This window comes from Ochotona princeps, chromosome 22 (genome assembly GCF_030435755.1).
Source record: "Ochotona princeps isolate mOchPri1 chromosome 22, mOchPri1.hap1, whole genome shotgun sequence".
Lineage (NCBI taxonomy): Eukaryota > Metazoa > Chordata > Mammalia > Lagomorpha > Ochotonidae > Ochotona > Ochotona princeps.
This window is the reverse complement of record NC_080853.1, coordinates 39,072,671-39,090,199: the sequence shown is the minus strand read 5'-3', so window position 1 is coordinate 39,090,199 and position 17,529 is coordinate 39,072,671. Positions and strand designations below refer to the sequence as shown.

Below are 17,529 nucleotides of genomic sequence, written 5' to 3'. Positions count from 1 at the left end.
GAAACAGAATAATGAGCAGAAAGAACCAGGTTATTGGGGAGGGGGACTGAACTTATGGAAGCAGATTTTAAATAAATACATGGACACAAAGATCAGTTAATGAGAGTATTTGTTTGACAATAGGGTGATTTGACAGGGAATGGCATGGAAGGAATGTTCCTTTGGGTTCTTTTGTAATGAGCTAACATTTATACCCAGGCTGTCATCTAGTGGCAGGGAGTCAGCCATGCAGAGATCTGGTGAAGATGGAGAAGAGGAAGGCAAAGCTCAAGTTAGAGTTGCCTTTGTGTGTCTTTGAGGAACAGCAAGAAGGGCAGCAGGCACGGCAGGGAAAGAGCCCACGGCAAGTAGTCATAATGAAGCAGGAGGAACGGCGAGAGGCCTGTGTGGAGTCTTCAAGGCTGGGCTAGGGGGTTAGCTTTTACTGTTGAGATGGGAATGTAATTGGAAGGGTTAAAACAGTCAAAAACACAACTGGATTTTTTTTTTTTTCATTTTACTTGAGAGGGTGAGAGCGAGCATGCATGTGAGAGAGAGAGAGAGAGAGCACCATCTTCTGGTTCATTTCCCAAAAGCCAGGAAGCTGGGCATTCATCCCAGGACTCCCGCCTGAGCAGCAGGCATCCCAGCGCCTGAGCCATCACCTACTGTCTCTGAAAGTCTGCATCAGCAGAAAGCTGCAGATGAGAGCAGACCCAGGCCTCGATCAGGATGTGTGGGTGTCCCTAACAGCATCTTCATTACTGCCCCCAAACACCTGCAAGAATGAAAGCAGGGAGCGCATGACAGGGCAGCAGCGGCTGTCATGTGAAGGTGTGAGGAAAGTAGTGAGGGTTGGATTGGGCCTGAAGCCCTGAAGGTGCAGGGGAGAGGACAGATTTTAGCTGCATTTGGGGAAACAGAACCAACTGCATTTCCTCCTAGGTGATTCTCTGGGTGAGCCAGGAAAGCTTGCAGTGTCAGAAGACAGGAATGGCTGGCATGAGCTGTGCACAGAATTTGCAAAGGAGGGCAATGCCAACCTCAGTCCATTGTGACTGGAGGATGCCTGGAAGGGGCTGGAGTTTGGCACAGCACCTAAGACCTGTTTTGGATATCTGTATCCTGAATTAGAGTTCCTGGGTTCAAGGCCAAGGACTGCTGCCATTCTAGCTTGCTCCTCATATGCATTTAGGAGGCAGCAGCTAACCGCTTCGTAGCAGGCTCCTAGCCACCCATGGGAGAGGTCTGGATTGAGTTGCTGGCTCCAGCCTTGGCTATTAGGGACTTTTGGGGAGTGAACTAGCAGAAGGGAGAGCTCAGTCTGTTTGCCATTCAGATCAGATGAAAATAGTTTTGGCAAAAATATTCTTGAACACAGGGAAAAAATAGAATCCTTTTTTATTTTTATATTTGAATATTTACTTTTATTGGAAAGTCAGATATACAAAAGAGGAGAGGCAGAGAGGAAGATCTTCCATTCGCGGGTTCACTCCCCAAATGGCCACAATGGCCAGAGCTGGGACAATCTGGAGCCAGGAGCTTCTTCCAGGTCTCCCATGTAGGTGCAGGGTCCCAAGGCTTTGGGCTGTCCTTCATGGTTTTCCCAGACCACAAACAGGGAGCTGGATGGGAAGTGGGGCTGCCAGGATTAGAACCAGTGCCCATATGGGATCTCAGCATGTGCAAGGCGAGGACTTCAGTCCCTGGACTACTTCATATTAAATGGAATAAATAGGAAGAAAAAATGAATCCATCATATTCTGTACTTTCGGTTGTTTTCTACAGCTGATAAAGAAACAAAAAAGAATTCATCAGAATTCTCACAAACTATTTTTATTACAAGCCACTGTCATTTTTCTTTTTTTTTCCTTTTTTTTTTTTTTTACAGGTGGAGTATTATATTGATTCCTAGTACTGTTTTGTACAAGTTGGTTCTATTCAACACCGAAAAGGAGGGAGCTCAAAAACACCCACCAACAGAGGATCTGGGACTGTACAGGGCTCACAGCTCTGAGTTCAGGACAGAGAAGCTGCCAACGGAACCACCTCTGCAGGGCGAGTATATGCTGCACCAGTGATCTGCACTGACCATGTGCCCAGACAGCCCCTCCAGCCCCCAGCAAAGGAACTATTTCTTCCAGGAACTGCTTTTTTTAAAGATTTATTTTTATTGGAAAGCCAGATATACAGAGAGGAGAGACAGAGAGGAAGATCGTCCATCCAGTGGTTCACTCCCCAAGCGGCCACCATGGCTGGAGCTGAGCCAATCTGAAGCCAGGAACCAGGAGCTTCTTCTGGGTCTACCACATGGGTGCAGGGTCCCAAGGCTTTGGGCCATCCTCTGCTTTCCCAGGCCAGAAACAGGGAGCTTGATGGAAAGTGGAGCAGCCAGGACATGAACTGGCACCCAAATGGGATCCCATGCTCACAAGGGGAGGATTTCTCCTTTGAGCCATTGCACAGGGGTCATGGAATATTCTCCATGAGTTAAAAACAGAAATTATTCTCTTCTGGAGTAACATGTTGTTTGAATCAAAGCATCTGTTTTGTATCAAAACATCTTATATTTATTCTAGTCCACTATCCCATCTCTTTTCATTGTGATGGGAATTGTTGTATTAAATACACTTCAACTCTGTTCAAACCTGTGTTAGGACTAGGGATGTACAAATGTTCACTTATGCCTTTGCTGCTTGCTTTCGCACGGGAAGTGTTGGCTTATTATGAAAAAATATAAGGGATTTTCTTTTCCCGGAGCCCACGCTGACAATGCCACACCCTGGGATGTATCAGGAGGTGCTCATGAAGGCAGCCATCAGTTTTCCAGTAAGTGAAGTCTTGGCCGTCCAGGCTTCCAGTGTGGGGGAAAGCTTCTTGAGACTTGACTGCTTTATTCCTTCTAGCATTCTCAATGACTGGATCCTCTGTGAGTTCTGCTTGGTGATCCTGTTGGGGTGTCCAACTCTAGATTGTGAATGAATCATGCTGATCCTCACTGTTGAGCTGAGAGATGGAAGTCTCATTATTTTATCAGGCCAAATCATTGCCCTGCTTGCATTGTCATGTAGTTTTATAGAAGGCTTGTTCTTTCAACCTCTGATTGCAGCTTAACAGAAAGATTTATCTAGTCATTGCCGCTGTGACTAAATAAAGTAGCCGTAAGAGTGATGTTACTACTCCTTTATTTTCTGCTTCCCATTTTTCCTTTTTTTTTTAACATTTTATTTAATTTCCTATTAGCCAAGGCAGGTATTCTGTTGTCCACTAGAAAGAGGAAATTGACAGAGGCTTATTGTTAATTGTTGAAGGATCTTAAAAGATTCAGCACTTGAATGTGTTTTTATAAGGCTTAGGTTTAAATAGAAGGATAGTCATTATAAAAGCCATATTTTTATATATTATAAAGTGCATATTGACTAATCAACTTTTTCCCTGCCCCATGAATTGCTGTTGTTAGTATTGGAGGAAGTAGCATTATCTCAGCCTTGTTGGTAGCAGTGTAGCAGGTGGAATACACAAGATGTCTGTTTTCAGGATGCTTATGACAACAAAAGTTTCTGATTCTGCCACTTTGAATGGCAAACATTTAGTACAGTCTCCTAATCAGAATCCCAAAAGGTGGAGCATTAAGCCCTCTGTTATCACTCTTTTCTCTGCAACCTTTTTGGGTCACATACAGCCATCATGGCTGGGAGCTGCCTGCCTTTATTATTTTGAGTTACTGGGTTATTCCTCTTGAGAAACAGAAAGGGGAAAGAGGTGGATGAGGGTCATGTAGGGGACATTCAATTGTCTTTGGTTTGCTTATATTTTCTGTGTAATAGAAGTCTTCTATGAGTATTGGGCTCATATGAAGCTAAGCAGCAAGAGGAGAAGAAATGTCATTTTCTCAAGTGTTAACTTTCTGGGCATCAGTCATGAATATATCCTATGGGAAATTGTATGTAGAATATTTTTGTAAAAGTAGATTATCATGAGAGAAAGGCTTTAAGCATCTGTAGAAACATTCTCATATCCCAGAAATAAATTATCGATGCTCATAATTAATCACCTGATATTTTGAAATGATGGGAAAAAAATAGAAGGGCTACGTCTTTCTCAAATGTCCTCTCAGGCAAAATGAACCAAATGGTAAGGATTTTTATGAAGAGCAGTTACCCACTCTGTTTTCTGAATCACAGGCCCTGAGCTGTGCTCACTGCATGGGCTATCACGATTGGCTCTCCTTCATCTTGCCAGGTGGCTACTGTCATTTCGCCATGTTGTGGCTGGGGACGGTGGTGCAGAGAGTTGCAGAAATGTCCTCAGAGCCTGCAAGTGGAGGAGCATGGATTGTCATGCTGGCTCGTGGGTACCAGGTGAGCTGTGTGTGCCTCTCTGTGCTGCTGCTGTTATATTTCTTCTAGTTCACCATCCCAGTGCTTTTCCTTGTTGTGGGAATTGTTGTATTATATACACTCCAAATAAATTTAAACATGAAATAAATACATGTACACATTATATATAAATATACACATTATATGTATATATATCCTCGTATCTGTATTGTTTGCAGTCATGCCTGCTGTGTAGTTAAGTACAAAACAAATGTGAATGCTAGTATCGGTGTTTATTGTACTGTCTTGTGAGAGTCAGTAGTACTTCCCTGCAATGCAATATAAAGATTGCAACAAGGTTGTATCTCAAGAGGCTAGTCGTTCAGGCTCAGACATCTGGCTCATGGGGCATCTGGGGCGTGACACCCCAGTGAGGACCTTGTGATTCCTCCAGTAGCGCTGCACACCCTGGAACTCTCCCCTCCCCTCTTGTTGGCATGGTCAGTCTTGATAAGAGATGAGGCTGCGTGAGTCACATTTTTGTATACTCGTTATCCTTTACTTCCCTGGATTTTCTGACCCTGTCTACCAGCTGGGCTTCTGTGGCTATCAGCCCAGAGTTCCCAGACAGACCTTGCACTCCTGTGGGAATACTGTACACCCTTGATCCAAGGAAGTAGGTTGCACTGGAAGGATTTGTTGCATTAAATGATGAAATGTGTACAGGAATGAGCTAATGTGTAGGAGGCAAGCTTGCTAATTCACAACTTGGTCAGGCAAAGAAAGTGGGCTCTGGAGTGTGACTGAGCTTCTTCTTTTATTCTTATTTTATTTATCTTTTAAGGATTTATTTATTTGGATTGGAAAGTCAGATATGCAAAGAGGAGGAGAGGCCGAGAGGAAGATCTTCTATCCACGGTTTCACTCCCCAAGTAGCTACAAATGGCCAGAGCTGAAATCCAAAGCCAGAAGGTTTTTCCAGGTCTCCCATGTGGGTACAGGGTTCCAAGACTTTGGGCTGTCTTTCACTGCTTTCCCAGACCACAAGCAGGGAGCTCGATGGGAAGTGGGGCTGCCAGGATTAAAACCGGTGCCCATATAGGATCCCAGTGCAAGGCAAGGACTTTAGCGACTAGGCTACCACGCTAGGCCTGTGGCTGAGTTTCAAACACTGGCTCTACTAAGCCCCAGCTGGGTGACACTGAGCAAACCACTCAACATTGCGGAGCCTTTTCCTCATGTATAAAATGGGGGTTCAGTTGTCTCCACTCCACAGGTTGTACGAGGAACAAACGAGATCACCCATGTGAAAGCCCCTGTGTACACTTGACCTGTGTAGGAAGCATGCAGTTCATGCTAGCCTTCCTCTCCTCTAGAGTTGCAGCAGGTGCCGATCCTTTCTAGAAACACCTGGAGTATAGATGCCTTCGATGAAAGCGAGATAGCAGAGACTTGAGGCACCATGGGTTAACCCGGTGAGGAACCTTCGAGAAATGGGTAGGATTTCAACAGGAAACAAGAAAGAAAAAGCATCCCTGAAACAAGAAATGCATGACCAAGTGGGATCCACCGAGGGAGATGCCAGTGGAGGCCTTGGGCTCGGGGGGGGGGGGGGGGCGGTTCATGCTCAAAGGGGCTACAGGTGAGCTGATGATGGGGTCAACTGGAGACAGTGGGACATAGTAAGACTTGCATCTTGTTCCTGTTGCACCATTCTAAACTATGTGACCTTGGGAAAATTGCTTCGTGTCTTCCTAAGCCTCAAATCTCTGAGAGACACAATAGTTAAAATCATCATATAGTAAATGGTGTTTTGGGGGTAGACTGTTTCATGAATTGAAACACATGTATGGATCTGTGAAACTCACCACAGTCAGGATATAGACATCATCTCCTAAATTCTCTCAGTTTCCCCCTTTATGGACACACTTGCTCCGACCCTTTATCACTCTGTACTCCAAGACTGTAGTTCTGTCCTTTTGAGGGTGCCAGATGCCAGGTAACTTTTGAGACTGACTTCAGCCATTTAGAATAATCTTTGAGATTCTTCTACATGGGTGTGTGTCAGTAACCCATTCTTTGTCATTGCTGAGTAGATTTCATTATAGAACATGAATTACTCATGTGAAGAATGTTCAAATTACTTCTAGCTTTTGCGCACGGCTCAGTTTTTATTGTCTCTAAAATGAAATGTTGATAACTGTAGCTAACCTTACAGGATTGGAAGAATTGAATAGAATAGACTATAGATGAAGGTACTTGGAAAGGTTATGAAAAATGGAATTTTAAGGGCTAAGTTTAAGGTCTCACGTGCTTGGATTCCTCATTGAAATGCCTGGGTTCAACATCAACTTCTGCTTCTAGCTCCTGGCCCCAGCGTCATGTTGGTGCAGATCGTGGGCACTATGGCAAAGATTCCTGCCACTCGTGTGGGGCATCTGGACTGAGTTGCTGGCTCCCAGCTGGGGTGGGAACCACCCAGTGAGCGTGCTTCCTGTGACAACTCTGTCTTCACTCTCTCCCTCTTCCCCTACCTCCATCAAACAAAAATACAAAATCAGAAGGACAAGTTCATTCTGGTATAAAGATCTCTTGAGATCCATGTTTATTTTTTTTTCTTAAATATGCATGTTATTTTTATTGGAAAGGTAGATTTACAGTGAGAAAGATCTTCCATCCTCTGGTTCACTCCCCAAGTGGCCACAATGGCTAGAACCGAGCCGATCTGAAACCTGGAGCAAAGAGCTTCTTCTGGGTCTCCCACACAGATGCAGTGTCCCAAGGTTCTGGGCTGTTCTCTACTGCTTTTGCAGGCCACAAGCAGGGAGCTGGATGGAAAATGGAGCAACTGGGATACAAATCAGTTCCATTTTCTTTCCTGTGAACTTTTTTGCAGTATTCTCACATAGCTAACACAGCAGTTGAAATGGCAGGGTAAGGTAAAAATAGCAACAGTTTATGAAACAAAATGAAGTATTGGAAATGGAGCTACTGAACACAGAGGTTTGATATAAGTTTTTAAAAATAGATGGCGGTGGTGGGGAACCTGTATTCATCCTGCCCCCCCCCCCCAGGTAATATCATTTAATTCTGTGGTATCATTTTTAAGGTTATCAATTTATTCATCTGCTTATTTCAAAAGTAGGGAGACAGAAATATAGAAAGACACTCTATTTGCTGGTTAATTTTCCAAATATCTATAAGTCAAGGAAGGAGGCCAATTGGAAGACAGAAGCGTGGGACTCAATCCAGCTCTCCAGCATCGACGTAGCATGGAGAGTACAAGGATCTGTTTCATCAGGGCTAAATGAGTAAACAAATACCAACTCCTGAGGCCAGGGTCAGGTGCATCATGCACATTACATAAGTGTTCAGCTGTTCTTATCTCCCAGGCTTTTCAGATAATGTGTGTGGATTATGTCTCCACACACAGGAGCAGTTTTTGCAAGTCAGGTTGAGACAGGCAAAAAGAAGTGTGTCCAGTAAATATTAGTTCCATCTTTTGTGCTATTTTATTTATAGGGTATTGCTCCCAAACTAGAGTTTGCTACAAGGACAGCCATCCGACAGTGTGTGCCTCTGCACAGGAACAGATTTCTGGTAAGTATAATAACAACGATATTGACGACGATGATGGCAATGATACAAGCTCTGATAGAAGGAGTGGGAATTTTCTCTCCAAATTGAAGGAATCTTAACTCAAACTTGGCTTATTGCAAAACTGCACCTGCACAGCCTACCATGTTAGAGCGAGCCTGTTTGATCCAGCTTGCCCTGGATGGCAGAAGTTGCCCTCAGAGGCAACACTGAAACTTGAAGCCAGGCCATATATGGTGGAACGTGGGTGTGTCCCACACAGCATCTTAAATCCTGAACCCACTGCTCACCCCATGTTTCCTTTCTAAATGAATAACTCTCTTTCTCTTACACCAAAAATATCACATGTTTTTACAGTATTAGAAAATAAAGTATAAAGGACAAAATAAAAACAAATTATCTGATCTTAAAAAATCATTTTGAAGTGTGACTTTTTAAAGTTATTTCGTACACTCATGTAATTTTACTGTAAAAGACTGGGTCATACTGTACTCCATTATTATTTTAGAACCTTCTGTTTTTATTTGCTATTGTCATTGAGTATTTTCTCAAGTCCTCAAGTATTTGTATGCCCGAAAGGTTTTCACGATCTCATTGTATTCCACCGTGTACCGGGTCTTGTTTGTCCAGTCATCTTCCTTTTGTTGAGTATTTAACTGTTGTATCAGTCAGGATCCAATTAGGAAATCCAGCTGTAATTGCTACTGTAACAGAATGATGTAGTGTTAAAAAAAAGTGACTAAACGGGGGTTGGAGGACTGAAGGATAAAGGGGATGCTGAAGGAACCCACGGAGAAGACCTGCAGGAATTAGCTGGGGTCAAGAGTCTGGAAGCTTGAGGAACAGACTCCCAGACATGAAGGTGCAGGCTTCCTGGGAATTCCGAAGCTGGACTCAGGAAGCTGGACTGCTGGGAATGGTTTCGGGAGCAAGCAGGTGGCTCTGGAATTGGTTATATCTGAAGGGGCGCAACGAGGCTGCTTCTGTTGTTGGGGGGGGGGGGGCAGTTATAAACTAGAGGTATTTGCTGCTACTAAGCTGAACAGAATGGAAATTCAGCCAGCCAGCCCATCTTTTCCGGCTGCCTTGACGTCTGCCTCTGGTGCCCTCTGGTGGCAGAGCCCAGCAAAATAACGGATGGCAATGGATGGTTTGCAGAATTACAAGCCTTGTATCATAGAGGTGAGGTGGGTTTGCAACCAAGGGGCAATTGCGTGCTCACCAATACTCTTGGTTCCTAATTCTTAAGCTATGATAAACACTTTGGTAGTTATACAATCAACCATCCTATATCTTTGTAATAAATTTATTGAAGTTAAATTGCAGGACCCAAGTGCATGCCAAAATCTATCTATCTATCTATCTATCTATCTATCTATCTATCATCTATCTGTGATAGGGAATGCCTGATCCCATCTTTCTTACAATACATGTAGATCTACTTGTTACTTAAACAGTAAATATACTTGAATTCATGGGAAAAATGGTCTTGAAAGATATTTAGTTTAATGCAAAAACTTTTGAAATAGATACACAGTTCTTTCACATGTGTTTTTCAAGAACTTTTTGACAACTCCCTCATATATATGGATTTTTAAAATGTTTGCACCAAGCTAAATTTACCTTTAATTCTAGTTTCCATGAACTGTTTGTCTTTCTTTTGGAACATTTATGTGAGATGGTCCTATTAAATGTATTTGGGAACTATGTGAAAGCTTAGGTAAGTAAGGTCCTGGCTCAAGGATGGGCAGAGGTGGGTCTTTGGCCAGAACATCTGTCACTCACAGCTGCCAGGCACTGGTTATCATGGCCATTTTTTCTTTTTTGAAAAGTTTGTTTATTTTTGTTGAAAAGACAGACTTGGAGAGAGGGAGAGACAGAGATCTTCCATCTGCTAGTTCACTTCTCAAATGGCTGCAATGGCCAGAGCTGAGCCGATTTGAAGCCAGGACCCAGGAGCCTCTTCCAGGTCTCCCATGCAGGTGCAGGGTCCCAAGCACTTGAGTCATCCTTTGTTGCTTTCCCAGGCATAAGCAGGGATCTGGATTGGAAGTAGAGCAGCTGAGACCAGAACCTGTGCCCATATGAGATGCTGGCACTGTAGGTGGAGGTTCAGTCCATGGAGCCACTGTGCTGGCCCCTTCCATGAACTTTTTTTTATTAATATTTAGCATTATGTGACAGTTTCATAGGCTCTGGGAATCCCCCTCCCCTCCCCCTCTCCTCCCCCCTGGTGGATTCCTCCACCTTGATGCAGCATTACAGTTCAAATTCAATCAAGATTCTTTCCTTGCAAACATATACTAAGCATGGAGTCCAGCTACTTATTGTCCAGATGGGTTGAACAGTTTCTTGGGGAGACCATTTCTGGTCCGAAGTCAGAGCTGGTATATTATCATCACAGTCAATTAAGAGTCCCAATATAACATCAACAGCAATTTGCAATATTATGGAATTGACATAGTTTTGAGTAACCAGTATGTTAAAAAAAAAAAAAGAACAAGTCCTAACCACAACCCATGATTAGCTCATTGACATCTCAATTTTAGTTTATATACAGGACCGGACCGGCTGCTATATATATACCTTGAAAAGGCTATAGGGTACCATTCAGCTGTCTCGTGTCTATTTCATTTTAGTATTTAGCCATTTGTTGTGTTGAAGTATAATTTTGTTGATCTTGGCAGATTTTGGGATAATCTAGACTGGCTTGTAACTCTAACAAGACATTTGTCACCACAAACTACTAATACGAGCAACAAGGACTATACCCCAACTGCCAAGGAGGCCACAGGGAATTGGATGCCCTTGGAGGCTGAGTACTCTGAGGTCACCAACCCCCAACCGGAGCTTCCGCAGGGGATGGAAGAAGTCCAAACACTACCGCGCAGAAACCAACGTCATCGGAAAGACAACCAGAAGCCCTGAGCGGTCCGCAGACACAGAAGAACAATAAATGTCCTTCGGGACCAGGGAGGAGAGCTTTCTCTGGTCCGAGCCTGGCTCCAACTCTGGACCCTCGCCCTTCCTCGCGGTGACCATCGGGATCGCTTCGAAAACCCCTCACAGCAAAAAAACAATCATACAAACTAAAAAAAACCCTCAAATAAATAGACAAACAACAGAAAGTAGAGCTTGAAATCTGACAGGAAAGAGCTGGCGTGGATTGGCTCATGCCTCGCTGGGTGGGACACAAAGATTAGTCACTCCTCACCATGGTGTTGAGGATTTTCCTGCACACCCCCTTCCATGAACTTTTTACATACAAGGTAATATGAGTGGTTATAAATACAGAAGATTTTTAAAGATTTAAAATATATACTTATTTATTTGAAAGGAAGGGAGAGGGAGATAAACAGAGAGAAAGCTTCTGTTTACTGATTCACTCTTGTAATCCAAAAGCTAGGGCTGGGCCAGGAAGAAACCGCTAGCCAGAAACTCCATTTGGGGCTCTCACATGAGTGTGGGGCCCAAGCATTTGGACCATTTTACACTGTCCTCCCAGGACCCTTACCGAAGAGGTGGATTGGGAACTGAGTAGTTGTGTGGGATGCTGACATCTCAAGTAGCAGTTTGACTTGTTGTGTCATCATGCTGATTCCCAATGGTGATTTTAAGCTCATACTACTAAAAAAAAATAAGTAGAGAAATACTCTTTCTTAGGTTTATTTTGTATACATCTGAAATGTTCTGTCTTCTACTTTGGTTTTAGAAATGTCTACTGGGGGGCCAACTTTGGATGCAGTTGTCTCAGCCGCCACCTATAATGCCTGTACTTTTTAGGAGTGCTGATCTGAGTCCTGGCTGCTCCATTCCCAGTCCGGCTCCCTGCCAGTGCACCTGGAAAAGTAGTGCAGGTGCTTGGGCACCTGTACCCTTGAAGAAGACCCAGATGGAGTACCAGGCTTAGCCCAGCCATAGCCACTGTGGTCATTTGGAGAGTGAACTCAGAAGATGCAAGACCTCTCTCTCTCTTTCTGTAATTTTGACTTTCAAAAAAAGTCAATTTAATAATTATATCCTGATTGAGTTTTCTTTCTTATTTAAAAAAAAATACATATATATATATATATATATATATATATATATATATATATATATATATATTTTACATTTAGGAACAAAAGTATAAGTCACAAAGACCTTTATCACCATCATGTAGACCAATATTCCCCTTAAATAACACCAATACCAAGATGGTAGCAAAGACGGAGTCATCTGGACAGGCTGCCTGCAAGCGTGGACCCCGGGGTGTCTTCTCCGTACTGCATGCGACGCTGCTTCCTGCAGCAGCCGGCTCTGTTCACCCTTGGAAATTACTGCAGAATCTCTGCAGGAAGCAAACCTCCATTTGTGGTTAAACACGTGAGCCCAAAGTTCTTATTGATTTTTAATGTTGCTGCTGAAAATATCTATGATGAGAGGGAGAGAAAGGAAGAAAGGAGATTAAACTGTTAACTCTTCCCTTGCAGGTGGACAGTGCAAAACCTTTTGGTGAGAATAATTCAGAGCACTGTTCCCGGAAGTCTAAAAGAAAATCTGAGTTTTCAAACTTTCCCTTTCCAATGAGAAGAGGTACTTGCGTTTTCTTGTTCTGCCTGTGTGGGTCCTGCTTTTGCTCTGTGTAATCATGAATAAGTTTGGAAACTGTGGGCCTGCTTCCTAAATGCCCTTCCACTATGCAGTTTCCAAGGCCAGGTTCCTTTGGAGCAGTGTCCTCTGTGAAGGTGTTCATTTGAGAACTGATGTGGCTGGCAAAGGGGGACTCGTGTCAGTAGAATTGCTAATCAGAGCCCGCACTTGCCCTGGGAGGCTTGAAAGGATGGTCAGGTTATACAGGTAGCTTTTGGTAAACTCCCTTGTACAGTTACCAGAAAGTGAGAGTGCAAAAGTCCAATGAAAGTCTTAATGAGGTTTGTGTAACCCTCTCAGATCTGCGGAAAGATGTGGGCAAGTCCTCTGGACCATATGCTAACTGTGTAATGAGACTTCCTTGGGAAGGATGGCTGACAGTGATGTGGGTGATGTAGTGAAGGGTGTGGCAGTTCACCCATTCTTGAACTTCATTCAAATGCTTAGGCCAGACAGCATTGGAGGTGACCTTAATCCTTTGCCTGCTGGTAGGATGGTACTTGGGCCATCCCTTTTAACAGAGTTCCCAAGAATAGGTTTAAAGCTTTGACATTTTAAAGGGCTGCAGGGTCTCTTGGGATGCCCCAAGCCAGTACTCTGTTACAGCAGCTGAGCAAGGACAGAGGAGAGCAGAATGTGCTTCACCACTGCTGCCAATCCATTTAAGATCTTTGAACTGAAAGTCACCCCCAAAGCCCAGAGAGCAACACTGCTTTGACTGTCACAGGGAAGCAAAGTGACAATCAATGTTCTTTCCTGGGGAGGACAAGCTGGTCTTAATGCTGGCTTGGGTATAAAGAGATTCATGCAGCATACTGGCCTCTGTCACCTCTTAATCCTGGCAGAGAAGTTATGATCTGTGTAGGGGTCACACACTACTTTTTTGGAATACCTACTTTTAGGAACACAGTCAGAGCTCCGGACTCAAGTCCTTGGAATCCCTGTAGCTTTCAAGCCAGACCTTGGCTTACATCACAGGTCAGCTCACTCCTCCTGGCCTAAGGTAGATGAAAGCGATGTTCTTCAGACTCGAACATGTTTCACTCAGGGATCTTGTTCAACTGCAGGTTCTGCTTCAGTAGTGCTGGGCTTCGAGTGGGATCCTACTTGAAGTACGAACTTCTACATGGTGCTGATGCTGCTGGAGCATGGACCACACTAACCAGGGAGCCAAGAGAGGTCCCTGGGCAGGAGAATGCTGCTGACCAGTGGCCAGGGTTTGCAGGGCCACAGGGCAGACTTGTAGCCATAGCTAAAATGGACCTTGACATTGCTGCTTCTCTGCACAGCTTGGGGTGGGAGAGATGAAGGTTTCTTAGATAAAACAGACACCTACATATGCATGGGTCCAGAGGACATGAAGCCACTATTTTGGTTGTTCTTTTTACTGCCAGTTGGTGAGGGATCATTAGTGAAGGAAAATCCATAGTGACTGTGTAAGCACCATCCACACTGGAGGATGCCTTACAAATGACACATTTCAGATTTTTTTTTAACCTGAAAAGATCAAATTTAATCTTGGTTTTTCTCTGTGTGCATTTACTACTTCACTTATTTGTTATTCTTATCATTCTGCCTTAAGTCCACTTATGTATTTAGAGAGTCATCATAATGATTTCCATTTTTGCCTTGTTAGATTTCTCCAAGCCCTTATGTATTCATTGTCTCAATTGAACATTTGTGTCTAGCCTTGGGCAAAGATAGAATCCTCTCCAACACCCCCCCAAAAAAAACCCCACAGACAATGGCAGAGGAGACAGGGTATAGGAATTCTATGAAGATTGAATATTCATAACCTAAAAATTCAAAATCCTCCAAAAGCTGAAATTTTTGAGCATCACCAGAATGTCACAAGTGGAAAAATCCATCCCTGACATGATGTCATGATGCAGTAAAAATCAAGGGCACTAAAAACATTGTGTAAAATCATCTTTGAGCTATGCGAATAAGGCATATATGACATACAAATGAGTTGTATGTTAACATTTGAGTCCCAGGTCCAAGATATCATCCTACATATGTAGATATGCTAAAATCCAACAAAACTCATTATCTGATACACTTAATGGTCCCAAGAATTTTGGAGAAGGGGCTCCAACTTGTATTAGATCCACATTGCTATCATTTGGGTAAACAGGAGTTTTGTGGGCTGTGGAAGGATTATTGAACTTCTCACTTCACTTTGAACTTATGTAGCTCCATTGTTGATGTCAAGAGGTCAGAGAGACTCATCTATAGAATTTCGGTGACCCAAGGAAGACTTACAAGTGACTGTACTTTATAAGCGTTTAAGTTTGTAATGATTCAATGTCTAATATTTTTGTACTGCTGTGGTCTCAATATAACAGCAGTTATGGGATTAAATGGTTTTCATGAATCATTGAAACACTTGTTCCTCTTTCTTCTAGCTTCTTCTCTTGACAGCCTTGCAGCTAATGTAAAGGTAATTTTAGAAGTAGCATTTGTAAAATGATCTGTTTCCAACTATCCAAAGTCATGTGTTGTGGCTTCTCCAATTAGAAGTGGGAGTACACAGATATAGCTGTTTTAGTTTGGTCAGGCACTCAGGCTCCACAGTAGACTTTGCTTGGGGGTAGTTGGTCTGCTGCTCTCTTATAAGCTCTTTTAATTTGCAGGGTAACTTACCAAGAAGGGTGTTTGTAGACCCAATACCTGCTTAATCAGCAGTGGCATTCATTGCTTTTTCTCTGATCAAATACCTGTGTATGTGAAGGTGATAAATTCCTTGCTCTCAAACTTTAATTTGTAAAAGTGAAGGGTTGGTCTATGTAACACGATGAGAATAGATGTTGTGAAGAGAACTCAATGCATTGTGCTTCTTGTGGCATAGAATTTAAGTAGTTTGCTGAGAAATTATGTCTGTCTCAGGCTCAAGAATCTCCAGTCCTCAGATATCAGAAGTTCAGAGTACGAGTTGCTTTTGGAAATGTAGGGACTTCCAGTAATTTTTTTCCCTTAATTTTGACTCCTGAACATTTTACCTCTGGTTGTCTGTATCCTCACCCCTCATCTATTTACAGAAGGTCTCTGGACCCACATTTTTTATCATCCTTCCCCTTAGTCCTCTTTCTTTTCCCACCTCACCCCCAGCTTTACATTCCACAAAAGTTTCAAAACAAAACCTCAAACAAAAAATATAAGTGTATTGTTGACACTCATGTTATCAAAGAGCCAGATGAATGCATCATTTTAAGGAGAGGATCACCGTCACCTTTAGACTCCAGGAAGTTGGGCAAGCTGTCACCCAGGAACCAAGGGGATACCTACTGCCACCGGGAAATGTCATTTGCTACCTCCCAGCACTCCAGAACTTCCAGCCCGAAGGATCAGCTCCTGTTCCATGAAATGTCAGTGGCAAGCCCCTTTCTCTCCCCATGCACAGTGCCTTGTGTTCTGCAGACAGTAAAACCTTTTCTAGGAGCACTGAAATGTTGACACCTGGTTGTGAAAAAAATGTATATTCCTTCTGGACCTTGGGATGTTGGTTGTAAACTGAATAGAGAACTCACTGGAGCATAGATACTGTGTTTACTGACATTGAATAAAAGATTCATTGTTTTTCTTTGAAAGGCAGAGTTACACACACATGCACATTTATATAGAGATAGAAAAATAAACTATTTCATCCAGTGATTCACTTCCAAGATGGTTGCAACAGCTTAAGTTGGGCTAGGCTAATTTCAATACCTTGATGTCCATCTGGGTCTCCAACATGGGTGTGGGGACTCAAGCGTCTAGGCCATCTACCACTTTCCCAGGGCCATTATCAGGGAGCTGGGTTAGAAGTGGAGTAGACAGGGCTAATACAGGCACCCATATGGAAAGCCAGCATTGCAAGCTGAGCTGCAGCACAGACACCATTATATGAAACATATTAGGAGAGGGACTGATGCCATGGCATCCACGTGTGGATATGGCATCTCATGTAGGGTGCCAGTTTGAGTTCAGGCTGCTCCAGTTCTAATCCAGCTCCCTGCCTGTGGACTGGGAAAGCAGCAGAGAATGATTCAGGTCCTTGGGCCCCTGCACCCACATGGGAGACCTGGAAGAAGCTTCTGGCTCCTGGCTTCAGACCAGACCGGCTTCAGCCATTGCAGCCATTTGGAGAGAGGATCAGTAGATCAAAGTTCTCTCTCTCTGTAACTTCGACTTTCCAATAAATAAAATCAATCTTAAAAAAGAGAAAAGGAAAAGTAGTTAGGGAGCCTGGAAATAATGTATGTGCACATGTGATCTTAGACATGGCAGTGCTTGGAACTTTGTTTTCTTTGCCTGGGAGTCATTATCCTGCACTGCTAGTGGCTTTGTGTAAACACAGTCCTACTCTGGGTCTTCTCTCCATCGACACCCTTGGGATGTGTTTGTTTATGGAGAGAGCTGAGATGGGAGCTGGAACTAAGCAGAAGGGCAACTGCACTGGTGGTCCTTGGCATGTGGCAGTTGCAGTCATGAAAACAACTGAATTTTCCAATTGTTCTTGTCATTTCCGGTGTTCCTCATACATCAGTCAGAGAGAAGGATTTCATCCAAATTGCTAAAATCCCTTAAGCAGTTTTAGAAAACAGTGTCTGTGTTTCTCTTCTTCCTATCACCGTTAAGGACACTTAGAACTACGAGTTTCGGCTTTGGTTCTCTGCTCCCTCCAGAATATGAAGGCATGAGTTCAGTCGCTCAGGAAGCACCTGCTAACAACTGGTACTGCATGTTGATGGGTGTGCCCTGCGATAAGCCATTCACCCGAGTCTGAGTTTTGGTGCAGCAGTAGAAACAGGCATTAAGCAGACAGTGATAAAGCGTCTGCTGGCAGGAATGCTGTGGGTGAAGCATAGTAGATGGACACTCCAAGCTGAGCTCCTCCTCTCAGAAAAGGCCACAGGTGCAAGAAGCTCCAAGGCTGGGTTGGAGTTCAGAAGGGTTGGGGTGAGACCCGTACAGGGCACATTCCTAGCAGAGGTAGGGAAGGGAGAAAATGCTCCATTTC

General features: G+C 43.6%; 1 pseudogene; it reads left to right on the top strand.

Moving 5' to 3' along the window:
- Positions 1-2,714: 2,714 nt before the first annotated feature.
- On the top strand, positions 2,715-17,295 carry LOC131477931 (spermatogenesis associated 6-like protein; annotated as a pseudogene).
- Positions 17,296-17,529: the final 234 nt, after the last annotated feature.